The sequence below is a fragment of the Labeo rohita genome, unplaced genomic scaffold (assembly GCF_022985175.1).
Source record: "Labeo rohita strain BAU-BD-2019 unplaced genomic scaffold, IGBB_LRoh.1.0 scaffold_1720, whole genome shotgun sequence".
Lineage (NCBI taxonomy): Eukaryota > Metazoa > Chordata > Actinopteri > Cypriniformes > Cyprinidae > Labeo > Labeo rohita.
In genome coordinates this window covers 2604-15116 of record NW_026127913.1, presented here as the reverse complement: position 1 = coordinate 15116, position 12513 = coordinate 2604, and the positions used below count along the sequence as shown (strand labels likewise).

General features: G+C 35.9%; 2 long non-coding RNA genes across 2 annotated transcripts; both read left to right on the top strand.

Annotated features, from left to right (window-relative positions):
• Window positions 1–1046: 1046 nt before the first annotated feature.
• Window positions 1047–11829, top strand: LOC127158827 (uncharacterized). The gene is made up of 4 exons (XR_007826284.1): window positions 1047–1213; window positions 1558–1637; window positions 2399–2481; window positions 10684–11829. It is a non-coding gene; the product is annotated as an uncharacterized LOC127158827 (long non-coding RNA).
• Window positions 5034–9488, top strand: LOC127158828 (uncharacterized). The gene is made up of 3 exons (XR_007826285.1): window positions 5034–5096; window positions 8290–8355; window positions 9082–9488. It is a non-coding gene; the product is annotated as an uncharacterized LOC127158828 (long non-coding RNA).
• Window positions 11830–12513: the final 684 nt, after the last annotated feature.

Below are 12513 nucleotides of genomic sequence, written 5' to 3'. Positions count from 1 at the left end.
GGATATTCTGTGCGCAGTTGGGTGGTTGGAAATCAGCTGGCCTAATTCTTCGGTTAGAAAGAACTGCAGCTACTCCAGAGTGAACATGTCCAATCTCTATGTTTATTAATTTGTGTGGAAGTGTACAAAATGTGGTTTCTGTCAGAGAACAAATAAACATGATAAATATACATGTAATATTATGCAATGACAAAGACAAAAAGATAGAACAATACAATCTATATAAACTATATAATTGTCTGAGGCAATAGGAAACAAATCTAAACGAGAGCTTTTCACCTATGAACACAAAATGCAGCTTTAATAAACAGACCGGGGCTGCTGCTGCTTGCTAGCGGTGTCAAATTACACTATGTGTGTGCGCAGTTTTAGCGCGCCCGTGTGCTCGTTGTAATAGTCATTAATATGCCGATAAAGCCCGAATAAGTAATAACATGAACACACATGACAAACAACGCTCTTATTCAAATGAAGGAGCATCTTAATTTACCAACAACTGAATTATTCGTCAAATACGTGAGCTTTGCGGCTACTGTATTGTTACTGACGCAATCATTTTCCTGAGGTAAAATAAACTGAATTACGCTATGACACGCTGTGAAACACATCTACAATGATAAGAAATATTGTTACTTACGGAGTTATTAACGCACAACAATACCACACAAGGAAAACAACACTTTAAGGGAATAAACAAGCCAGGGAAGCTCCGTGTGGCACTTCTATGCTGGATGCTGAGGAACACTGAAAACTTTCTGCGCATGCACCAGACAAGTCCGAAAAAGTTCGACTTGCGCATGCGTGAGGCAGGGAATTTTGTACAAGGTTTATTGATAAAACTTAATAAGATAGGAATAACAGGTAGAACATATATTTATAATTGGATTAAAGACTTTTTATTTGATAGATTTATCAAAGTAAGAATTGGGACAGCCTTATCTGGTAAACATATGGTGGAAAATGGTACCCCCATTAGTACAGTACTTTTTACAATTATGATCGTCGGCCCGTGAGCAGAACGTCAGATCTAATAAGGATCGGCCAGGCATAGGCGGGTGTGCTCTATTTTGCCAGCTCATCAAAGGTCGGCCCATGAGTTTGCTCACGACCGAAGGCCGATGCCGCTCTTTTCTGTTTGAATTTGGACGGTTATTCGTCTCTTAGCAACCCACCAGAGAGAAGGCGACTCATCCGGGACATCTGTGGCGTTCAGGTAAGTTTTCACTTGAGTTAAACTGGGGGAAAAAAGTCTTATTTTGTGAATTACGTGACACTTAGTAACTAGTAAGCGCTCGGTGCACTGTAGTACAGGGAAAAAGGCTTTGCAGCGAGCCCTGTTTGATTTTGACTCATTTTCAACTAATGTTAACTTGTTTAGCTGCTTAGCTAACGGTAACAGCGTCTCTACAGTGAGCTATTGTTGCGGTTCCTTTTTGAAATAAATGAGTTTTAAATTCATTATTGGATAATGATTGAATGAGACTGTGAATTGTTCATGTAATGTTTTAATTCTAGACGTTTACTTATGTAAAAATTGTGTGACTTTGACGTTTTAAGGAGTTGCCATGGAAACGGGGCGGCAACAGGACACCTGACAGGAAAACTCGGTCTCTCGCTAATGTTGTCACTGCTTTTAGGTAAGTTACGTGCTTTAAATTATACAAATGTTACATAAAACTGTTCCTGACTCCTTTCTTACTTGTAATTGACAGGTTTCTGTCGAATATTTACTTTATAGAAATGGTTTAATGTCTTCGACAAAGTCCGTTAGCATCTCACAGACGAGGTAGGCTAACGTTAGAGATTGAGCTCTTGTTTATGAAACTTTGGGCTTTTAATCAAATCTTCTCGTGTGTATATAGCAGGTTTTGACTGAAGTGTAAAGGTTTTACTGCCATTTTGACTATGGGTTATTGGAAGTAGGCAAATTTATTTAACCTAAATGGCTGAAAACAAGTTCAAATGCGTTTTGATCTTTTAAGTTAAACGAATATTGATAAAAATGGTTCTGTGATTTCAGGAGGACAGAAATAAACCCTCCACAACAGATGGGAAGCTGCAAGGTTTCAAAATTTCAGTAGGAAATATACAGGAGAACTGAAGAAGCTCATGAAATAACTAAATATGCATTTTTTTCCACAAAATATATTTCACCTATATCACCATGCATCATTATTATTTTTTTTTTTTTTTTCTGCAGAGTTATATATTTATTTATTACAGTAATTTTAAGAAACTAAAAACATAGATTCTGTTATCTAGTTGTAGTATATTATATATTCTGTATATTCTTTCTATTTTCTGCATTTTACCTGTTTAGCTTATTTCCTTCTAATAAACCAGCAACTGCATACTAAATAATGTTGTCTCTGTGACAAATTGCTTGTTTTGTTCCTAGATTTTTCCATGCTGATGGCCTGCTGCACATCAACAGACTCAGAGTGAACCTCCTTCTCCAAAGTGCTATAAACCATTGGACTAGTAAGTAAAATCTCAAACATACACTACTGTTTCATAAGTTTTGGTATGGTAAAGTCTTTTCTGCCTGCCACAACTTTGTGTATTTGATTAATAATACAGTTAAACAATAATATTGTGAAATTAATATAATTTTTAAAATAATTTTGTATTTTTATATTCTTAGAGAAGTCATTTATTCCTGTGTTGCAAAGCTACATATTCAGCATCATTACTCCAGTCTTCAGGGTTTAAAAATTACAGCATTTATTTGATTCCTGTGTTGCAAAGCTACATATTCAGCATCATTACTCCAGTTTTCAGGGTTTAAAAATTACAGCATTTATTTGAAACAGAAATGTTTGCTCTAACGTTTGATAATGATAAGATATTGATAATAATTAAATGTTTCTTGAGCATTAAATCAGCATATTAGAATGATTTCTGAAGATCATGTGACACTGAAGCCTGGAGTAATGAAGCTGAAAATGCAGCTTTGATAACAGAAATTACATTTCACAATATATTTGCATAGAGAAACTGTTATGTTAAATTATAACAATATTACACAATATTATTGTTTTTACATTTATTGTTGACCAAATAAATGCAGCCTTGGTGAGCAGAAGAGACTTCTTTCAAAGATGTAAAAAAAAGTTTATGAATTTACAAACTTTTGAAAGGTAGTGCAGTTCCTCCAAATGAATGTTCCTCCCACTTAAAGGGATAGGTCACCTAAAAATGAAAGTTTTGTCATTAATTACTCACCCTCATGCCGTTCCAAACCCGCAAGACCTCCGTTCATCTTCTGAACAGAAATGAAGATATTTTTGATGAAATCCGAGAGCTTTCTCACCCTCCATAGACAGCAAGGGTACCACCACGGTCAAGACACAGAAAGGTAGTAAAGACATTGTTAAAATAGTCCATGTGGCATCAGTGGCTCAACTGTAATTTTATGAAGCTATGAGAATGCTTTTTTTGCCAAATTAAGGAAACAAAATAATGACTTTATAAATAATTTCTTATTTTGATTTCTTCCCTTCTGGACAGTCTGTGTGTCATTATCAAGAGTACCACGATGTTCTGTATTCATTCAATTTCCTCTGCTTGTAACAAAGGCACAGCACATGCATGTACTACATTCAGCAGCATTACACATCAGTTGAGTCTAATTTTATACTGTCTGTAATCTGTAGTTACCAAACATTTTTCTCCCTTCTGAGACAGTTAAAATAGTCCATGTGGCATCAGTGGTTCAACTGTAATTTTATGAAGCTATGAGAATGCTTTTTGTGTGTCAAGGAAACAAAAATAATGACTTTATTAAAAAATGACTTTATTTCTTCCCTTCTGGGACAGTCCATTATCAGTCAAGAGTACCATTGATGTATGCCCGTGCTTTCCTCACTTGTAAACAAGGCGCAGCACATGCATTTACGACATCAACAAGAATACAGTGTTGGTAAGGAAAAATTATCTTTTTTGTTCTTCTTTATTGCACAGACTTATGGCATAAAGATTTATTGTATTATGTTGATCAACAAAGAATACATTGCCCCTGCTCACCCCCTCTCCCTCCTTCTCTAATTGAACAGGTGATTAATATTCTCATTCCCACGTAACCCTGTGACTCTCCACCACAAACATGTGACAGAGACAAAAACACGTTAACTTTTTCATGTCCACTACACTCTCCATAATGGCGGCAAACTGTACCAGAAGAAAAGAAATAGAAATCGTTGAATATAGTTGTTATTTTAGCCCATAAAATTATTCTTATAGGTTCATAAAAGTATGGTTGAACCGCTAATGTCACATGGACTATTTTACAGATGTCCTTACTACCTTTCTGTGTCTTGACCGTGGTAGGACCCTTGCTGTCTATGCAGGGTCAGAAAGCTCTCGGATTTCATCAAAAATATCTTAATTTGTGTTCTGAAGATGAACAAAGGTCTTATGGTTTTGGAATGAGATGAGGGTGAGTAATTAATGACAGAATTTTCATTTTTGGCTGAACTAACCATTTAAATTATATGAAATGTGTTTTTGTATTTTATTGCTTAACTTTTGAATAGCCTTCCTATTAATTGTTCAGGCACAATCTTTTAGTTTAAATTAGATTGAAATACACATTTTTAGCCAAGTAACATAACACATTAACATAACACATCTCATAGCACTGCACTACAGTTATATGTGATTAAAGGAGAAGTCCACTTCCAAAACAAAGATTCACATATGATGTACTCACCCCATTGTCATCCAAGATGTTCATGTCTTTCTTTCTTCAGTCATAAAGAAATTATGTTTTTTGAGGAAAACATTTCAGCATTTTTCTTCTTATAATGGACTGATATGGTGCCCCGTTTGAACTTCCAAATCGCCGTAGATTTAGCAGCATAGTACTGTAAAAACCTACAGTACAATACCACATTTATACATTACAGTAAAATACATTGCATTCTGGGTAATTTTGAGAATATTTTACAGTATATTTTATAACCTTGCTGTAGCCTGACTGTAATATGCCAGGCAATAATACAGGACTGCTGTAAATAGCGCGCCACCTCACACAGACAGAACACAACTGCTGCTGACCGGAGAGAGAAGCAGAACGGCTGATTACTGCAAATTCGGTAAGTTCATATTTGATTATATTTTTAGTGTGGAATGAAACCGCAAGTTTAGCTGCAAATGTTATTATCTAACTCCCTCAAAGCTGTGGTCGAAACTCTGTGAGTTACGCGCTCTTTCACCCGCTGAACTTTTCATATCTAGTGAATTAATGTTAGCTTATGGTTTATTTCCATTATTATTAGGGCCCGAGCACCGGTGGTGCAAGGACCCTATTGGAATTGCTCTGTTTATTATTAGGGCCCGAGCACCGATGGTGTGAGGACCCTCTTGGAATTGCTCCATTTATTATTATTATTATTATTATTATTATTATTATTATTATTATTATTAGGGCCCGAGCACCGATGGTGTGAGGACCCTATTGGAATTGCTCCGTTTATTATTATTATTATTATTATTATTATTATTATTTTTATTCTTCTTCTTCTCCAAAATGAATAGCATTTTTGAGGGCCTAAACATGCCCGAAAACTCACGAAACTTTGCACACGCATCAGAACTGGCGAAAATTTACGTCTGATATGGGTCTCAGAAGTGGGTGTGGCAAAATGGCTCGATAGCGCCACCTATACACATTCAGCGGAGTGCGCCTCGAGCTACGTTTCAAGTACATTTACGAAACTCGGTACACACATGTAACACACCAATACCTACAAAAAAGTCTCTTGAGGCAAAATCCGAAACCCAACAGGAAGTCGGATATTTTTTCCAGCAAATTTTGTCTCATTTTTGCCATTTCCAGGCGTCGTACTTGAACGAACTCCTCCTAGAGATTTATTCAGATCAACACCAAATTTGGTCAGTCTAATCTAAAGCCCTTTGTGACGCTAAATTGCGAAGATCTAGAGTTTTCGTTGGTGGGCGTGTCCGTGGCAGCCTGTCAAATTTCGATGATTCGCCATGAAAAAGGAAGTTGTTATAACTCAGCCATATAAAGTCTGATCTGCCCCAAACTTCACAAGTTTGATAAGAGTCTGGTCCTGAACACATGCCCATAGTCATATTCAGTTTTAGTCATAGCGCCACCTGCTGGCAACAGGAAGTGACAAGTTTTACTCAGTAACGGACTCCTCCTACAGATTTATTCAGATCAACACCAAATTTGGTCAGTCTACTCTAAAGGCCTTTGCCATGTTAAATTGTGAAGATCTAGAGTTTTCGTTGGAGGGCGTGTCCGTGGCGGCCAGACAAAGTTCGATGTTTCGCCATGGAAATACAAGATGTTGTAACTCGGCCATAAAATGTCCGATCTGCCCCAAACTTCATACTTTCGATAAGAGTCCTGGCCTGAACACATCTAGAGGCCAAAATTCAGTTATTATCATAGTGCCACCTGTTGGCAACAGGAAATGACTTGTTTTACACTAACTTAAACATGCAATGTCTGATCTGCCCCAAACTTCACATGTTTGGTAAGAGTACTGCCCTGAAGACATCTAAAGACCAATATTCAGATATAATCATAGCGCCACCTCTTGGCAGCAGGATATGTCATGTCTTACACTAGCTCAAGCATACTATGTTCAATCTGCACCAAACTTTGTATGTTTGATAAAAGTGCTGGCCTGAACACATCTACATTCCAATATTCAGTTACAGGCATAGCGCCACCAGCTGGCAGCAGGAAGTTTGGCACATCTTAATGACTTTGACATATTCCTCCTAAATTTACTATGTGAAAAGCATAGTGCCCACCATTCGCCTCCGGTCGGCGGTGAGCCCGGGTGCGAGGGCCCTTTCATCGCTGCTTGCAGCTTTAATTATTTTTATTCTTCTTCTTCTCCAAAATGAATTGCATTTTTGAGGGCCTAAACATGCCCGAAAAGTCAGGAAACTTTGCACACGCATCAGACCTGGCGAAAATTTACATCTGATATAGGTTCCAGAAGTGGGTGTGGCAAAATGGCTCGACAGCGCCACCTATTCACTTTCTATGAAGTGCCCCTCCTGCTACGTTTCACGTACATGTATGAAAATTGGTACACACATGTAACACACAAATACCTACAAAAAAGTCTCTTGGAGGAAAATCCAAAACCCAACAGGAAGTCAGATATTTTTCATTTTCTAAGCAAATTTTGTGCCATTTTTGCCATTTCCAGGCGTCGTATTAAAACGAACTCCTCCTAGAGATTTATTCGGATCAACACCAAATTTGGTCAGTCTAATCTAAAGCCCTTTGTCATGTTAAATTGTGAAGATCTTGAGTTTTCATTGAAGGGCGTGTCCGTGGCGACCTGACAAATTTCGAAGTTTCGCCTTGGAAATAGAAGATGTTGTAACTTAGCCATAAAATGTCCGATCTGCCCCAAACTTCACATGTTCGATAAAAGTCCTGGCCTGAACACATCTAGAGGCCAATATTCAGTTATTATCATAGCGCCACCTGTTGGCAACAGGAAATTACTTATTTTACACTAACTTAAACATGCAATGTCTGATCTGCACCAAACTTCACATGTTTGGTAAGAGTACTTGCCTGAAGACACCTAAAGACCAATATTCAGATATAATCATAGCGCCACCTGTTGGCAACAAGATATGTAATGTCTTACACTAGCTCAAGCATACTGTGTTCAATCTGCACCAAACTTCATATATTTGACAAAAGTGCTGGCCTGAACACATCTATATGCCAATATTCAGTTATAGACATAGCGCCACCAACTGGCAGCAGGAAGTTTGGCACATATAAATGACTTTGACATATTCCTCGTAAATTTAAGATGTGAAAAGCATAGTGCCCACCGTTCGCCACCGATCGGCGGTGAGCCCGGGTGCGAGGGCCCTTTCATCGCTGCTTGCAGCTTTAATTTTATTTTGTATTCTGTTGAGTTTAAACAAAGCTTGCTTTACTATGGTATGCGAGGTAAAATAACCTCCGATTCGAGCCTGTCAATGACAAACACGAGCACTTTTTAATACATACATTTACAGTGCGTCAAAAAAAAAGTCGGGTTCACGGTCGCGGTTAATACTGGACATAGTAAATTAGTCATGCCAAAATAAAATGCATGCCAAAATCTTCAGCAAAGTCAAGCATAATATGTTTGTTTTTTTAAATAACTGATGTATTGTTGGAGTGGATGAAATACACAACACAACAGTCTACGTGACTTTAGCCTATACATCGTCAACAAGTAAGCACAGTAACACATTATTGAATCAAATTTATTTGATTTTTTTTTGCAGGTCTACAATGTGGTCCACTTGTCTTTGCACCCTGGGAAGGGCAATGCTGTCGCATGGCAACATTTTGTAAGTTTCATTTAAATTAATTACATTTTTATTTACGGTCATCAAAAGTTTACATAGACCTTGCAGAATCTGCAAAATATTACTTTTTTTTTTTTTTTTTTACCAAAATAAGAGGGCTTATAAAAAAAAATGCAGGTTATTTTTATTTAGTACTGACCTGAATAAGATATTTCAAATAAAAGATGTTTACATACAGTCCACAAGAAAAAATTATAGTGGAATTTATAAAAATGACCACATTCAAAAGTTTTCATACACTTGATTTGATCCACATGATCCACATCAGTTTTCTTTTTTTTTTTTTTTTTTTTTTTTTTTAATGTTAAATTTACCTGATCTTCAAATTTTTCTGAAGAACAGGCAGTTTAACTGTTCAGGAACATGAACAACTATCAGTAAACAAAAAAACAGCTGTGGATCATTCAGGTAACAACACAGTATTAAGAATCAAGTGTATGTAAACTTTTAAACGGGTCATTTTTATAAGTTCTTTTATAAGTTCTTTTCTCTTTTGGACTAAACAATAACATGCATTTTCTATGATAATCTCTCTTAACATTTTGCAGATTCAAGGCAAGGAGTATGTAAACTTTTGAATTCAACTGTATTTATTCTTTCATTTATTTTTCAGAATTTTTATTCACTATTTTTTTCCCATGCTCTGTTCATTTTTCCTGGTGCTGTGGATAACAGGTTTTGTCTTTGTGTGTTCCATGACTGTTTCAGTTTCACCACTGATGGGAATAAATATACTGCCAGACGGGGAGTGAGCAGAAGATTAGGACGGTGGTGCAGAGTGATGGCCATCAGCCCTGCATGTCAACAGCTTCATTCAGTCCAAAATGATGTTTAAATGGAGGACTTCACAGAGAGGGTCAGTGGCCTGTTTGTCACCACCCATGTGTCCTGCATTTAGGGGTGAGGGTTATAAGACACTTGTTGTTGTTTTTGCTCATTTTAAGATAGTTTACTTTTTAGATAGTTTTAAGATAAATCAAGTTCTCTCTTAGGGCATTGATTCCCAATCCAGCTCTCAAGATACATCTGTTTGTTTCATTTATATTCTTGCGCACTTAAAATGCTTTCATGGCTGTAAAATGTTGATGCACTGTACTCTGGGTAGCAAACACAATACTAAAATGTTTAGAAATGTTTTAATAAAAATACTTTTGTAAATATGTTTGGATTGTCTTTTGATTTGTAATTTTATTCTGAGTTATAGTAGTATCACAATTTTACTAACTATTTGTATGTACTATTCCTACTACACAATACACAATTATTGCACAAATAGCAAATTACAGTAAAAACAAAATTGAAAAGTACTGTAAAAATACAGTACAATACTGTTTTGTAGCTTTACAGTACACTATTCTACATACTGTAAAGCTGCATTACAGTACATTAACTTGTTGGCAACCTTGCTGCCAGTAACTTACTGTAAAAATACAGGAAAATTTTTAACAGTGTACGGCTTCAAATGATCCCAAAAAGTGGTTGTAAACGATCCCAGCCAAAAAAAAGGGTCTTATCTAGCGTAACGATAGGTTATTTTCATAAAAATAATACAATTTATATACTTTTTAATGTCAAACACCCGTCTTGTCTTACTCTGCCTGGACTTTTTTTTTTTCTTATTCATGACTGTTTTTTTCTCATTCATGTCGAAAAACTCCCATCTCATGTTCTCCCTCAACTTTGAAATCATCATATATCGCTGTTTTACCTTTTTGTTAAGGGTGTTTGATCTTATTTGCATGTTCACTTTGCAAAGACTGTGTCTGTGCTTCTGCAGTGATGTAGGATGATTTTGAAATTATTTTTGAAGCCGAGGGAGAAAATACGGTCTGAGTTTTTCGACATAACCTAACTGTCTTGAATCAGAATACACAGAGTTCAATGAAAGCAAGGCAAGATGAGCGTTTGAGAATAAAAAGTATTTGAATTTTTTTTTTTTTTTTAAATAACCTATCGTTTCGCTAGATAATTCCCTTCTTCCTTGACTGGGATCATTTACAACCACATTTGGGATCGTTTAAAGCTGCATTTAAACTGCATTTTGGAAGTTCAAAATCGGGGCACCATATCAGTCCATTATAGGGAGAAAAATGCTGAAATGTTTTTCTCCAAAAACATAATTTCTTTAAGACTGAAGAAAGAAAGACATGAACATCTTGGATGACAATGGAGTGAGTACATCATATGTGAATCTTTGTTTTGGAAGTGGACTTAAATAAATCACCTTTCTCTGAAATAAATAATAAAAGCTGCTATACTAATCTTTCTCCTTTTGCTTTACTGTTTCTATCTCTGGATGCCCATCCCAAGGTTACTAGAGTTTTGGATCCAGCCTCACTTGTGAAGACTTCAGATGATGACAACACTCAACAAGACTTCAGATGATGGCAACTGGACATACAAAACTGACAAATATTATTCTTATATTGCCTTTACGGGTAAGTTTGACGATTTTCAACCTGCTTTGTATTATTGCAGTGTTTCTAATATCTGTAAATGAACAATATTTAATCTTTCTCTGAGTTATGTGTATGTACCTATCCCCTTTTATTTGTAAGCAACACTCTGCAGGATGACAAAAAAGAAATGACAAAATGGCAAAAACGCACTTTTTGGATCATCAAAATGCTGAGTTTTGCTGACAAATAAACTGGGTATCTCTGAGAAAGATTAAACATTGTTCTTTTACATGTATTTCCAACATTGTAACAATACAAATTGGATTGAAAATTGTTGAACTTAGCCTTTAATAATCTTGAAGGATAGTGTGTGAGCACATGACTAGAGACCTTAGTAATATATATATAAATTATTTGTATCATATAATTTCAAACATTTTAACTGCTGTAGTGTTTGCTTGGTTTTTATTTTGTTTATGTCAGTCTTGTATTATTGTAACTCAGTTTTTGCCATGAAAATAGTCTTAGATTCTGGTGTGGCAATGAAAATAGATAATTACTAGTACTGAACACATGACATGTTTTATGTTTGAGCTGCTGTCATATGGACATTACTTTGTTGCCAGAAGATCTTCCCCAGTAAGTCTCAGTCACCTCTGGCTGATTAAAGAATTTTTTTTTATTGTAATCCTGAAAAAATGCATTTTCTGCAAACCTACTTTGAAATAAGTATTTGAAAAGTTGCTTGTACTTATACAACAGTTAACAATGTAGCAAGCAACCATAAGTGTTTTAACAAAGTTTAGTTTTTTTGTTTTTTGGTTCATACCATGGTTTGATGCCATGGTTCTACTATAGTTATATTGTAGTAATACTACAGTAAAACTGTGGTAACCATGACTATAGTAATCATATTTTTAAAATCATGGTAAAATTTGTAGTAACTATGGTTTTACTGCAAATACTGTAGTAATGGTTATTTTTGTACTTACTATGGTTTTACTACAACAGTCAGTTAAACCATTGGTATTGTAGTAAAACTATGGTTGATTTTGTTTTTACTGCTGTGGTAAAACCATAATCTTTGAAAGAGTACACATTGAATGTAATGCTTCTCATTTGTATGTCACTTTTGATAAAAGCATCTGATAAATGTAAATGTATTTATATTAATATATTGAAAATATTAATAAATTTGCAGCTGTTATTGAGAGTGGTGTGCAGGGCTGGACTGGGACCCAAAAACGGCCCTGGCATTTTTGGCCATAGCGGCCCACCATGATTATTTCAACAATATGCTGAGGCATATATATGACACATCAAAGTAGAGGTCTGCATTCCCACGGCTCTCCCGCGGTATCCGCGGGACCCGACTAGATTTTTTTGCTACGCGGGAACAAATTTACAAACAAAACGCGGTAGCGGTCGGTAACTCTGGTGTAATTTGGACGGGAGCGGGATGTCTTTTCTGAACAGCATATCTGCGCTTTACTCATTCTTATCGAGCATCTGTATGGCCTGCGCTCATGACTGTTATGCACACGCTGCACGCAAATAAATAAAATAATTAATTTAAATTTAAATTTATTTAAAATAATTTGGAAAAGGTGATTTTGCAAGGAAGTAAACGTTTTCGTTTATTTTATTAATGGCTTACAATTTTGAAATATCATTTAATTTATTACTAGTTATTATTGTTGTATTTATATATTTTCTTTTGTAGGAGAGACGTCGAAATCGA